The sequence below is a fragment of the Schistocerca piceifrons genome, chromosome 7, assembly GCF_021461385.2.
Source record: "Schistocerca piceifrons isolate TAMUIC-IGC-003096 chromosome 7, iqSchPice1.1, whole genome shotgun sequence".
NCBI classification, from domain to species: Eukaryota; Metazoa; Arthropoda; class Insecta; order Orthoptera; family Acrididae; genus Schistocerca; species Schistocerca piceifrons.
Window position 1 is genome coordinate 100,081,438 of NC_060144.1, and position 15,542 is coordinate 100,096,979.

The 15,542-nt window shown below is 43.2% G+C and overlaps 1 pseudogene; it reads left to right on the plus strand.

The window, feature by feature from the left end:
* Positions 1 to 14,760: 14,760 nt before the first annotated feature.
* LOC124709492 lies at positions 14,761 to 14,878 on the plus strand (annotated as a pseudogene).
* The last annotated feature ends 664 nt before the right edge of the window (positions 14,879 to 15,542 follow it).

Genomic DNA, 15,542 nt, shown 5'->3' on the forward strand with positions numbered 1-15,542 from the left:
CACTAGGCTCAAAATCAATATTAGTGGTCGGTACGCACTGATTGACTACAATTACGGGATTGTCATCATTACACCGAGTGTCGCAAATATTATCGGTCAAATTATTCGAGTCGGCTATTTCACTCATTACACATCGCGATGTACTGTTAACAGTTTTTCGCGGCATTTTCACAAATCACAATTAAGCACAAGTGAAAGAAAGACAATGCGAAAATGCAACAAACACAATTACAACAGAGAGCAACAAATCTGTGAAAGATCTGTGAAAGAAAGAGTGACAAATTAGTAAATGCGTTGCGCCAGATGCAAACTACATTTAAGTAAATAAGAGTAGATATATGACTACTTCTCAGAAGATCCACAAAGAAATACGATCCTGGCCGGATGTCGCCAAGTGTAACCTCCCCACAATAATTAATAATTGAATTTGGACCATATGTAACCTCCCAACAACATTATTATAATTAAATGAAAATGTACCAAGTGTAACCTCCCTACAGAATTTATTTAGTATTTATAAATATGAACCAAGCGTAAACTCCCCACAACAATAACAATTAAATGAATTTTTTAATATTGTAACCTCTGAACAAAATTATCTCCCATTTATAATCTGTGTGCAGAAATGCATTTACATTTAATGTTCTCACAAAATTCTTTTCTCATTTAATGTTAAGTTCGAAACAGAAAAATTCCTAAACACCAAAATAATAAAAAAAATTCAGTAACCTGGTAAATTTTATGACGACAGCCACGCTGCGCCTCAGCCCTGTATTCTGAATTTAAAAAAAAAAAAAACAAAAATTCTTACCTCAATAAAAAAACTGCAAATATATCTGCTCTTACATAAAAATTTTCGGCACAGCTCCGTGCAATTTTTTCTGATTCTTGGAAGGAATGATCATGCATTGGAAATATTCTTTAAATTGAAATGAATGCTTTTCTTTTAAAAAAATTACTTTATATCATGAAAATTATTATTGCGGCATTTTTGAAAGAAATTAATAACAGTTAATATACATTACAAGATATGCGCAAGCCTGCTTCTTTACCTTCTACAATAATACTCATCCTCCAGAGTCCCAACCAGAGCAGACTGCCGACACGCGCAGGCACGCGCCGACTACTGTCGACTCACGCAGACTAGCACGGACTGAAGACTACTATCGACTGACTACTAAAGCCGACTAGTGACAAGCAACAACTAACTACATACTACTCTCTAGTCAGAGACTCTGCCATGCCTCGCCCATCGCCGGCAATGCATACGTCTTAAACCTTCTTTCATGATTCTTAAACCAAGTGTTAGCTATGATTAAGTTATACTCTGCGCAAAGTTCTACCAGGCGGCTTCCTCTTTCATTTCATAGCCCTAATCCATATTCACCTACTATGTTTCCTTCTCTCCCTTTTCCTACTCTTGCATTCGAGTCACCCATGACTGTTGAATTTTCGTCTCCCTTCACTACCTGAATAATTTCTTCTATCTCATCATACATTTCATTAATTTCTTCGCCATCTGCAGAGCTAGTTGGCGTATAAACTTCTACTACTGAAGTAGCCGTGGGCTTCGTATCTATCTTGGCCACAATAATGCGTTTACTATGCTGTTTGTAGTAGCTTACCCGCACTCCTATTTTTTTATTCATTATTAAACCTACTCCTGCATTATCCCTGTTTGATTTTGTATTTATAACCCTGTATTCACCTGAAAAAAAGTCTTGTTCCTCCTGCCACCGAACTTCACTAATTCCCACTATATCTAACTTTAACCTATCCATTTCTCTTTTTAAATTTTCTAATCTACCTGTCCGATTAAGGGATCTGACATTCCACGCTCCGATCCGTAGAACGCCAGTTTTCTTTCTCCTGATAACAATGTCCTCCTGAGCAGTCCCCGCCCGGAATCCGAATGGGGGACTATTTTACCTCCGGAATATTTTACCCAAGAGGACGCCATCATCATTGAATCATACAGTAAAGCTTCATGTCCTCGGGAAAAATTACGGCTGTATTTTCCCTTTGCTTTCGGCCGTTCGCAGTACCAGAACAGCAAGGCCATATCGGTAAATGTTACAAGGCCAGACCAGTCAATCATCCAGACTGTTGCCCCTGCAACTACTGAAAAGGCTGCTGCCCCTCTTCAAGAACCACACGTTTGTCTGGCCTCTCAACAGATACCCCTCCGATGTGGTTGCACCTACGGTACGGCTATCTGTATCGTTGAGGCACGCAAGCCTCCCCACCAACGGCAAGGTCCATGGTTCAACTATGAGAGATAGTTTAAATTGTGATACTAATCGGTTGAGTGATTTTAGTGGTAATAGTCTATCTTAATCTTATGTTACCAAACTTGGTATGTTGTCGTAAAGCACAGAGATCAGGGTATTGTGCAGGGAGCAGGGAGGTGAGGTGGCGGACGAACGACGAAACCAGAAAGCTTTCAAGAAAAGTTTGAAGCATTGATGGGCACCACTCTGAAAACAATTTTCCGATGGAAAAGAGGATATAAATAAAAATGTAGAACAACAGGCTGATAAACTAGTGTGCGTAAACTGGAGTTTAGTAGAACTGACAGTTTGGTTTGAGAACTTAAAAAGTTTAAACTTGAAATTAATATGATACTGGGAAGCCATGTTGATGTATTAAAGAAAGTTTCGAAGAAACATTTTCACTTCTCTGATAATAATGTTAACGAAAGAATTCCTCAAGTTGAGGAATACTGTAAGGAATTTTCAGAAAATATTAAGAGTTAGCTGACAGAGGTTGTTAAAAATGTGGTTATTGGATGCAAGAAAAGAGTGCATCAGGTTAAGGGGGATGTGTATAAAACTGAGCTAAAAACTGCTGCTGCAGAATTTTTTTGGGCAACTGACCACAAAGCTTTAGACAGTAAAATTAATGCTGAAAGTAGAAAATGTTTGAAATGTATGAATGTTATGTCTGATCATGCTATATTAGTCGGAGGCGACTTCAACCTATCTAGTATAGACTGGGATGTCTATGGATTCATTACAGGTGGTACAGACAAGCCCTCGTGTGAATTACTTTTGAACACATTATCCGAAAACTGTCTTGAGCAGCTAAATCGACAGCCAACGCTTAATGGAAATATTTTACATCAGGTAGCCACGAACAGACCAGACCTCGTCGATGGTGTTGAGAGAGGGATTACTGATCATGATGTTGTCATTACGACTATGGTTACGAAAGTTAAAAAGTCGGTCAAGAAGGCTAGGAGAGTATTTTCACTAGAAAGAGCAGATAAGCAGTTGTTAGCATCCCACTTAGTAAATGAATCGACTTCATTTACTTCCGGTATGATGGACGTGGAAGAATTATGGGCAAATTTTAAACTCATTGTAAATCACGCATTGGACAAGTATGTGTCGAAAAACTGAGTTACAGACAGAATAGTCCCACCGTAGCTTAACAGCGCAATTCGGAGAATTCTCAGGAAGCAAAGGCAGCTGCACTCGCGGTACTAGAAAGATCGAGAGAATGAGGACAGGCAAAAGTTAGTATTAATTCGTGCTGCTGTAAAAAGAGCGATGCGCGAAGCATACAACCACTACAACCGTCATACCGTAGCAAAAGATCTTGCTGACAACCCAAGGAAATTCTGGTCTTACGTAAAATCGGTAAGCGGGTCGAAAGCTTCCATCCAGTCACTCACTGATCAGTCTGGCGCGGCAACGGAAGACAGCAAAACGAAAGCTGAAATTTTAAATTTAGCATTTGGGAAATCTTTCACACAGGGGGATCGTACAAACATACCGCAGTGTGAGACTCGTACAGATTCACGTATGGAGGACATAGTGATAGAACTCCTTGGGGTTGTGAAGCAGCTGAATGGGTTGAAAATAAATAAATCGTCGGTTCCTGATGGGATTCCAATTCGGTTTTACAGAGAGTACTCTACTGCATTGGCTCCTTACTTAGCTTGTATTTATCTCGAATCTCTTGCCCAACGTAAAGTCCCGAGTGACTGGAAAAAAGGGCAGGTGACGCCTGTATACAAGAAGGGTAGAAGACAGATCCTCAAAATTACAGACCAATATGCTTAACATCGGTTTGTTGCAGGATTCCCGAACATATTCTCAGTTCGAATATAATGAATTTCCTTGAGACAGAAGTTGCTGTCCATGCATCATCACGGCTTTAGAAAGCATCGCTCCTGCGAAACGCAACGCGCCCTTTTTTCAAATGATATCTTGTGAACCATGGATGAAGGGTATCAGATGGATGCGATATTCCTTGACTTCCGGAAAGCGTTTGACTCAGTGCCCCACTGCAGATTCCTATCTAAAGTACGAGCATATGGGATTGGTTCCCAAATATGTGAGTGGCTCAATAGAACCCAGTACGTTGTCCTCGATAGTGAATGTTCATCGAAGGTGATGGTATCATCTGGAGTGCCCCAGGGAAGTGTGGTAGGTCCGCTGTTGTTTTCTGTCTACATAAATGATCTTTTGGATAGGGCGGATAGCAACGTGCGGCTGTTTGCTGATGATGCTGTGGTGTACGGGAGGGTGACGTCGTTGAGTGACTGTAGGAGAATACAAGATGACTTGGACAGGATTTGTGATTGGTGTAAAGAATGGCAGCTAACTCTAAATATAGATAAATGTAAATTAATGCAGAGGAATAGGAAAAAGTATTTGGGTGTAACATTGCAGAGTGATATGAAGTGGGAGAAGCATGTAATGGCAGTTGTGGGGAAGGCGGATAGTCGTCTTCGGTTCATTGGTAGAATTTTGGGAAGATGTGGTTCATCTGTAAAGGAGACTACTTACAAAACACCAACACGACCTATTCTTGAGTACTGCTCGAGCGTTTGGGATGCCTATCAGGTCGGATTGAGGAAGGACATTGAAGCAATTCAGAGGCGGGCTGCTAGATTTGTTACTGGTAGGTTTGATCATCACGCGAGTGTTACGGAAATGCTTCAGGAACTCGGGTGGGAGTCTCTAGAGGAAAGGAGGCGTTCTTTTCTTGAATCGCTACTGACGAAATTTAGAGAACCAGCATTTGAGGCTGACTGCAGTACAATTTTACTGCCGCCAACTTATATTTCGCGGAAAGACCACGAAGATAAGAGAGATTAGGGCTCGTACAGAGGCATATAGGCAGTCATTTTTCACTCGTTCTGTTTGGGAGTGGAGCAGGGAGGGAAGATGCAAGTTGTGGTTCGATGTACGCTCCGCCACGCTCCGTATGGTGGATTGCGGAGTATGTATGTAGATGTATATGTAAATCATGTCGAAGTGGTAGAATCTACTACAGGTCCGTTGACTAATTAAGTGGAAAGACGGCTCTGAGCACTATGGGATTCAACATCTGAGGTCATCAGTGCCCTAGAACTTAGAACTACTTAAACCTAACTAACCTAAGGACATCACACACATGCAAGCACTGTATTACCACAGGACAGGCTATGGATTTTTCTGCCTCGAAAATCTTGGCCCCAGAGAAAACTTTCCGGGATTCAGTAATTAAAGAATCTGTGGAGATACGTCTAGCGCAAAATCTTACAAATCGTGATGGCGGTTTTCAACTGGACGAGGCTTGGGACCCGGTGATCTCTCTAATTTCCTCTGAGAGAAGACATTTTGTTCATAATGACACGTCCGGCGATATCTGACGTCTGTTTTTAACGACGCGGGCGCGCATTCCGACAGAGGGCGGACATGTAGTTTTCACCTTTACGCATGCGCCTGCGCGCCACAGGTAGAACAGTAGCCCCAGAGGGCGCGGATGTTGATAGAGGACGCTCCTGTGACGGAGGCCAATGCGCATGCGTTTTTGGGCCAATTTTTTGCTATAAAGTTGACTCCTGGAACTCGCAGTCTCCAGTGACAGACACTCACCTGAAGATGGCTGGACGATTGCCAGCCCAAATATCGTGACAAGAAGTCAACATGATCCGGCTGCATTCCCGAAATCTCATCGAACAGACTGATGTTGTCGTATTTATAGGTTATTCACAGAAAGATTTAGGTAGTTTAATAGTACAAATATTTACGGACTAGAAATGGTATTAAGAGTATTAGATATGGTGACCCTGTAAACCTTATTGTATAAGTCATCATTATTGTGACTTCTACGTGTATTACATTCATCCATTTCATTTCAAGAAAAACAGAAAATATTAACCAAACTTAAGCATTTAATCGTATTAGTGGTTCTGAAATGCTCCTATTAGAACTCAGTACTCAAAGCCGAAACATAATTATCTACTTTTATTGCTAAAACAATTGGTAGTATGCAGTAGTTGCCAACAGTTTTCATCAAAGTTACATTAATGGACAGTAGTTTCAGTCTTTCTAATTAATACGTCCTTCCACATCACAGACTTATAACACGTTAATAAGATAGTAAATCAACTCAGCCCATTACTGAGGAAGTTCAACAATTCATTTAGTGAATAAAACATAGCATTCACTAACTGTTTTGTTTTAATTACTTCAAAGTTCATTCTTTGACTGTGCCACAAGCGATAGCTTTGCAATTAGAATAGCAAGTGATAATACTTTGTTCTGTATTCAGCAGCCCTGTTATCATGGCATTTAGCAAAAACTGAGTTCTAAGGTTTGTCAACTATTAGTGCTAGAAACTCTCCTGACTTTCATGTCAATATGCCAGATATAACTGTTCACTAAGTACACTTCACAATTTGACGTACAGTACGTGGCAGAATACTATGTAGTTACGGAGAAAGTAGAGACGTTGAAAGTTTTGGGGTGGATGAAACATACAGTACGTTGTTGGATGTGTTGACATGGATATTCTGGTTACTGAGGTTCATTTAAGTGAATTCTTGAAACGAGAGTCAGGTTTTCTGAAAGCACGACTCGAAGTGCCTTCTAAATGAGCTGTTTACGAGATCTAATGTAACTATTTCCTGGAGCGGAAAGCTTCTTCGACGTTCTGTTTGAATCGATGTTATGGCCAATTGTAGAACGTATCCTTTCACTGCTGGTAGGTCGGGATGTAAAACAAGAAATTCCTTCTGACACGGATATTGAGATGGAGTATTCATGGAATACACATCCGATGAGTACGTTGGTATGTTGCTGATGTTTGGCGAATGCCGACCGGATGTCAATGAAGCAGCCACAGCCTATGGCTGCGAGGGATCCTGCTCAAAGAGCTCCATAACGCATTACGTTCTCAAGTGCAAAACAAAAATTTCGAAAAAGAAGTAATTTGAAAAGGTTCAGTTGTAACAGAAGAAAGCCAGCAAGGAGTGAGTTCATGGAAGTCTTTGTTTTAGCTAAAAAACAACACAATCCGCATGTCAGCTTACGAGAAGTTTCTGCTGTCACTAGTATGAAGCCTACAGCTATGTGGCAAATACTACACGGCCTTAAATTCCACATGTATCAGCTGTCACTGACATAGGAGCTGCACGTGAACGATCTCAATCAGAGAGTTAATTTCTGCCAATGGTCTGTGAATAATGTCCATCTAGACGCCTTACAAAGTGTTATGTCCTGTGATGAATGGACATTCGTAAATTATGGTGAAGTCAGTAGTTATAATATACAGTACCGGACTACAGAAAATCCTGGCTTGATACGCTATATCGGTCGTCAAAGAAGGTGGTCGATTAATATGTTGGGTTAAATCCTAGGAGAAGAGAGCGGCCCGCATTATTTCACACGTACAATCAATGCGAGATGTATGGGCTCCATCGTCGACAGTTTTGGTGCTGTCATTGAAAGTGTCAGTCTACACATTAGTGGTCATATTTGATTTCAGGACGATGATCATTCAGCCCATTCTTCAAGTGATGTTGTGCAGGAACTGAATTACGTTGTTCCTGGAAGATTGTTGTGAATGGCAGAAAGGTCGCCTTTTTGAACATCAGTACTTTTATTTCTGGTGGATATCTAAAGAATCGTATTTATTTCACTGAACTCACAAATTCAAATAACTTCAAAGAGTGCAACGAGAGAGCTTATTGCTCCGTGACACAAAAAACTTTACACTTCGTTCGCAAGTCGTTTGGAAGGGGCATTCAAAAAATGAGCACCAGTCTGAATACCTCCACAAATGAATATTCCGCCACTAGACCACCAACGTGAAACTACCTAATTATACACAGTACATTTCTTCTAATCGTAAAAATTTCTACGTTCCTTGATTCCTAATTGGAATTGCTTGACATTTGATTTAAAATGGTTTGTAAATAGTTGGTATAAATACTCCAGCCACTTGATAGAAAAATGTTTTATTTTAATTAGTAAATCCACAGAAAGAGTAACGATTCCTATGTTTAATGTAAGAAAATATTCCTTTCAGTTAATATGTTATAAGTTCCAAAGAAAAACGCATAACCCGAAAAGCAAAGTACACTACTGGCCATTAAAACTACTACACCACGAAGATGACGTGCTACAGAATTGAAATTTAACCTACAAGAAGAAGATGCTGTGATATGCAAATGATTAGCTTTTCAGAGCATTCACACGAGGTTGACGCCGGTGGTGACACCTACAAAGTGCTGACATGAGAAAAGTTTCCCACCGATTTCTCATACACAAACACCAGTTGACCGGCGTTGCTTAGTGAAACGTTGCTGTGATGCCTCGTGTAAGGAGGAGAAATGCGTACCACCACGTTTTCGACTTTGGTAAAGGTCGGATTGTAGCCTATCGCGTTTGCGGTTTATCGTATTGCGATATATCTGCTCGCATTGGTCGAGATTCAATGACTGTTAGCAGAATATGGAATCGGTGGGTTCAGAAGAGTAATGCGGAACGCCGTGCTGGATCCCAAGGGCCTCGTATCACTAGCAGTCGAGATGACAGGCATCTTATCCGCATGGCTGTAACGGATCGTGCAGTCATGTCTCGATCCCTGAGTCAACAGATGGGGACGTTTGCAAACGAACAACCATCTGCACGAACAGTTCGACGACGTTTGCAGCAGCATTGACTATCAGCTCGGAGACAATGGCTGCGGTTACCCTTGACGCTGCATCACAGACAGGATCGCCTGCGATGGTGTACTCAACGACGAAGCTGGGTGCACGAATGGCAAAACGTCATTTTTTCGGATGAATCCAGGTTCTGTGTACAGCATCATGATGGTCGCATCCGTGTTTGATTAGATCGCGGTGAACGCACATTGGAAGCGTGTATTCGTCACCGCCATACTGATCACCCGGCGTGATGGTATGGGGTGCCATTGGTTACACGTCTCGGTCACATCTTGTTCGCACTGACTGCATTTTGAACAGTGGAACATTTCAGACGTGTTACGACCCGTGGCTCTATCCTTCATTCGATCCCTGCGAAACCCTACATTTCAGCAGGATAATGCACGACCGCATGTTGCAGGTCCTGTACGGGCCTTTCTGGATACAGAAAATGTTCGACTGCTGCCCTGGCCAGCACATTGGTCGCCGGCCAACTGGCTCGTCACAATACGCCAGTCATTACTCTTGATGAACTGTGGTATCGTGTTGAAGCTGCATGGGCAGCTGTACCTGTACACGCCATCCAAGCTCTGTTTGAGTCAATGCCCAGGCGTATCAAGGCCGTTATTACGGCCAGAGGTGGTTGTTCTGGGTACTGATGTCTCAGTATCTATGCACCTAATTTGCGTGATAATGCAATTACATGTCAGTTCTAGTATAACATTTTTGTCCAATGAATACCCGTTTGTCATCTGCATTTCTTCTTGGTGTAGCAATTTTAATGACCAGTAGTGAACACAACTCAACATCTACATCTACATACTCCAGTTCGTAAGCCACCGTACCGTTCATGGCGGAGGGTGCCTACTTAATCTCTCTCCTCTTCCACTCCCAAGCACAGCAAGGGAATAACGAGTATCTATAAGCTTACGTACGAGCCATAATTTCTCTTTTCTTATCGTCGTTGTCCTTACGTTCAGTGTATGTTGGCGACGGTAGAATCGTTCGGCAGTGAGCTTCAAATGGTAGTTCTCTAAATTTTCTCAATAGTGTTCCTCGAAAGGGAAGCCGCCTTCGTTCCAGGGATTCCCATTTGACCTTCCAATGCATCTCCATAACACTTGCGTGTTGTTCGAACCTGCCGGCACAACTCTAGCCGCCTGTTTCTGAGTTGCCTTGATGTCTTCCTTTAATCCGACCTGGTACGGATCCCAGACACTGAAGCAGTAGTCAAGAATACGTCGCAGCAGCATCCTATATGTAGTCGTAGTTCCCTTTATAGATAAACCACACCTCCCTACAGCTCTCCCCATAAACCTAAGTTGATCACTCGCCTTTCCTACCACAATCCTCATACGCTAGTTGCATTTGATACCGCTCTGCAGCGTTACGCCCAAATGCTTAATTGACTTGATTGTGACAAGCAGGGCACTATTGATGCTGTATCGGAACATGACGGGTTTGTGTTTCTAACTCATGCCCATTAACTTACATTTTTCTCCATTAAGAACTAGTTACCATTTCTTGTAAATCATCTTGTTTTTCCTCACTCAGCTTCGACAGCTTACGGTATACCACAGCATCATCAGCAAACAACCGTAGTTTGCAACCCACCCTGTCCGCCAAATCATTTATTTATACAGAGGACAAAAGCAGTCATATCATACTTCCCTGGGATACTCCTGACGATACTCTAGTCTGTAATGAACACTCGCCGTCGTGGTCAACATACTGTATTCTGTAACTTAAGAAGCCTTGAGCCACTCACATACCCGTGAACCTATACCATTTGCTCGTAAATTCGTTAACTGCCAACAGTGCGGCACCGTGTAAAATAGTTTCCGCAAATCTAAAAATATGGACTATGCTTGTTTCCGTTCATCCATATTCCGCAGTACGTCATGTGACAAAAGGGCAAGCTCAGATTCACACTAGCGAAGCTTTCTAAAACCGAGCTGATTCGTGGACATAAACTTCACGGTCTCAAGAAAATTTATGGTTTTCGAACTGAGGGGATATGTTCAAGTATTCTGCAGTAAACCAAAGGTAGGGACATTGGTATGCAATTTTTAGCGTCCGTTGTTTTACCCTTATTGCTTGCCGGAGCCTCTTACGGTTTTTTGCAGTCGCTTAGGACTTCACGCTGAGCGAGAGGTTCAGTACAAATACCGGCTAGGTAAGGTGGCAGCGCCATAGAGTACCCCGAATTGGGATACCATCCAGATCTGGTGACTTATATGCTTTCAAATCTTTGTGACTCAGAGAGCCATAGACACGGGTTCAGAGGTAGATGTGTTTCTTGACTTCCGCAAGGCGTTCGATACGGTTCCCCACAGTCGCTTAATGAACAAAGTAAGAGTATATGGACTATCAAACCAATTGTGTGATTGGATTGAAGAGTTCATAGATAACAGAACGCAGCATGTCATTCTCAATGGAGAGCAGCCTTTCGAAGTAAGAATAATTTCAGGTCTGCCGCAGGGAAGTGTCGCAGGACCGTTTATATTCACAATATATATAAATGGAGGGCAACCTGATATATAAATGACCTTGTGGATAACATCGGAAGTTCACTGAGACTTTTTGCGGATGATGCTGTGTTATATCGAGAGGTTGTAACAATGGAAAATTGTACTGAAATGCAGGAGGATCTGCAACGAATTGACGCATGGTGCAGGGAATGGCAATTGAACGTCAATGTAGTCAAGTGTAATGTGCTGCGAATACATAGAAAGAAAGATCCTTTATCATTTGGCTACAATATAGCAGGTCAGTAACTGGAAGCAGTTAATTCCATAAGTTATGTGGGAGTAGGCATTAGGAGAGATTTAAAATGGAATGACCATATGAAGTTAATCGTCGGTAAATCAGATGGCAGACTGAGATTCTTTGGAAGAATCCTAAGGAAATGCAGTCCGAAAACAAAGGAAATAGGTTGCAGTACACTTGTTCGCTCACTGCTCGAATACCGCTCACCGGTGCGGGATACGTACCAGATAGGTTTGATAGAACAGATAGAGAAGACCCAACGGAGAGCAGCGCGCTTCGTTAGAGGATCATTTAGACATAGCGAAAGAATGACGGATATGATAGATACACTGCAGTGGAAGACTCTGCAGGAGAGACGCTGAGTAGCTCGGTACGGGCTTTTGTTGAAGTTTCGAGAACATACCTTTACTGAGGAGTCAAGCAGTATATTGCTCCCTCCTACGTATATCTCGCGAAGAGACCACAGGGATAAAATCAGAGATATTGGAGCCTACACAGAGGCATACCGACAATCTTTCTTTCCGCGAACAATACGAGACTGGAATAGAAGGGAGAACCGATAGAGGTACTCAAGGTACCCTCCGCCACACACCGTCAGGTTGCTTGCGGAGTATGGATGTAGATGTAGATGTAAATGTTTCTCTACGACAGGGATGGTTATTACTACGTTGTCCATATGAGAGTCTGTCCAATCGTCAAATGACGGTATGTTCGTACGATTCTCTTGCCTGAACGACGTCTTGAACTCGAAATTTAACTCTTCGGCTTACGTTTTGCTATCTTCAACTGAAACATCAGACTGGTCAACAAGGGCCCCTGAATGGATACCTATGACCCAGTTAGCGATTTTACTTAGGACTAGAACTGTCTCTGGTTCTCTGACAGATCTTTTACTTAGGTACGACGGTGAGACTTATTGTATGCTTCGCGCATAGATCTTTCCACAGAAGCATTTGCTTGACGTCGCGTTCCTCTTCTTTCCTTTCTCAACGAATTATCACAACTGCAGTGCGATCGTAACCCCGGAAACTCCCATTCCGTACTGAGCTTGGCCACGGACAAAGTTTCGGCGCGCTGCGAGGCGTCCTCGCTTATATTGCTCCGCCGTCATTGTCGCGCCACTTTGTTCGGCGGAAGTGGAGAGCAGGGCGACCGCCCTCTTGTCGCTACCGTTCCGGGCAGCCGGCGCTGTTTTATGGAATCAATAAGCGGCAGCCGGGGGCAGCGGGCCTCGCTCTCTGAGCGCGGCGCCCTAGATCGGAAGACGCGCCGGCAGAGGACCGCGCGTCGTCGGACCCATTTGCGACACACAGCAGCTGCTGCTACGACCTGCTATCCCATAGACCGTCTCACCAACAGCTCTTACACGCTATGAAGCCCGGAACGAAAGCTGAAAGGGGATATCGCAGTGTCAGTAACGTAACTCTGGGATTCAGCAAAGACCTTGTGAGTGTGCCGCAGTGCGACCATGTGTGCCAAACGTTTAGCGGTGCAACTAGGCATATAATTGAATATTACAAAGTAATTTTGAAATAACGAGACAGTCTTTCTTACTCTCGTTTTTCCTCTGCGCTTGTTCTGCATCTACGCAGGTGTTCGTGGTTAATGACTTATTTTGTTTGGGTAGATTAAAAGGGTTGCCGTCTTGGCGTAGTGGTACAGCAGCCTTCTATAGCTGATGTTTAAAAACAGTCATAGGTTGCCCAGTGATCTTTATTAACTCAAGAAAGACGTGTTTCGCCCTGATAGAGCATCATCAGATTATATGAAAATGTAACGGGACGATGTCATTACAATAAATCCGGTGTGGTCCTATGCTGCACTACTATAAATGAAAATAAGCTACAGAAACCGAACGAATTAAATTACGTAGTGAAACGTAAGTCGACTTAAAAATCAGAAATTTTCTTTCAAAAAGGATCCGTCAAGAAGGGATGGTACCGAATAAAAGTACTAAAAGGCACCCTACATGATACAAAATATTAATAATTGATGAAATAAAGCAGTAGAATCAATCTACATCTACATCTACATTTGTTCTCCGCAAGCCACCCAACGGTGTGTGGCGGAGGGCACTTTACGTGCCACTGCATTACCTTCCTTTCCTGTTCCAGTCGCGTATGGTTCGCCGGAATAACGACTGTCGGAAAGCCTCCGTGCGCGCTCGAATCTCTCTAATTTTACTCTCGTGATCTCCTCGGGAGGTATAAGTATGGGGAAGCAATATATTCGATACCTCATCCAGAAACGCACCCTCTTGAAACCAGGACAGCAAGCTACACCGCGATGCAGTGCGCCTCTCTTGCAGAGTCTGCCACTTGAGTTTGCTAAACATCTCCGTAACGCTGTCACGCTTACCAAATAACCCTGTGACGAAACACGCCGCTCTTCTTTGGATCTTCTCTATCTCCTCTGTCAACCCGACCTGGTACGGATCTCACACTGATGAGCAATACTAAAGTATAGATCGAACGAGTGTTTTGTAAGCAACTCCTTTGTTGATGGACTACATTTTCTAAGGATTCTCCCAATGAATCTCAACCTGGCACCCACCTTACCAACAATTAATTTTATGTGATCATTCCATTTCAAATCGCTCCGTACGCATACTACCAGGTATTTTACAGAAGTAACTGGTACCAGTGTTTGTTCCGCTATCATGTAATCATATAATAAAGGATCCTTCTTTCTATGTATTCGCAGTACATTACACTTGTCTATGTTAAGGGTCAGTTGCCACTCCCTGCACCAAGTGCCTATCCGCTGCAGATCTTCCTGCATTTCGCTGCAATTTTCCAATGCTGCAGCTTCTCTGTATACTACAGCATCATCCGCGAAAACCCACATGGATCTTCCAACACTATCCACTCGGTCACCATGAGTAGAGAATGAAGCAGAAACCCAAAACGCTGTATTACCTCATGGCAGCGATGACAGGCTTAGCTGCGCAGGACAGGAGGCCACAGCCGTACACTACAACGGCCCCTGAGGCCCGGCCGTATTTGCATAGTGCACGCATTTGAACGATAGAAGCTCATGCAAAATATGCTGTAATGACAGTCGGCGCGAACGGCTTTGCTGCAGTGGTAACACCAGTTCCCGTCAGATCACCGAAGTTAAGCGCTGTCGGGCTGGGGTTACACTTGGATGGGTGACCATCCGGTCTGCCGAGCGCTGTTTGCCAGCGGGGTGCACTCAACCCTTCTGAGGCAAACTGAGGAGCTACTTGACTGAAAAGTAGCGGCTCTGGTCTCGTAAACTGACATACGGCCAGGAGAGCGGTGCCCCTCCCTATCGGCATCCAGTGACACCTGTTGGTGAGGATGACACGGCGGCTGGTCGGAACCGTTGGGCATTCCACGGCCTGTACCGACAGAGAGTAATGACAGTCGCCAGGAGGTGCTTCCGTCGGGTGTATAGTTTGATAACGCCACGCGTAAAATTCAAATACTAATGGATAAATTCAGAAATAAATGAAACGTATTTGTAATATGGTGCCGGCCGTGGTGGACGAGCGGTTCTAGGCGGTCAGTCCGGAACCGTGCGACTGCTACGGTCGCAGGTTCGAATCCTGCCTCGGGCATGGATGTGTGTGATGTCCTTAGGTTAGTTAGGTTTAAGTAGTTCTAAGTTCTAGGGGACTGATGACCACAGATGTTAAGCCCCACAGTGCTCAGAGCCATTTGAACCATTTTTTGTAGTATGGTATATCGGACTATACACAATGCAGGACATGCTACATCGAAAGCTAGATGCACAGAGACATAAAAACCCTTATGCTCAAAAGCAATTTAAAAGAATAATGAATTAAAGTATATAGAGCAATAAAATAGAAATTAGATACAAA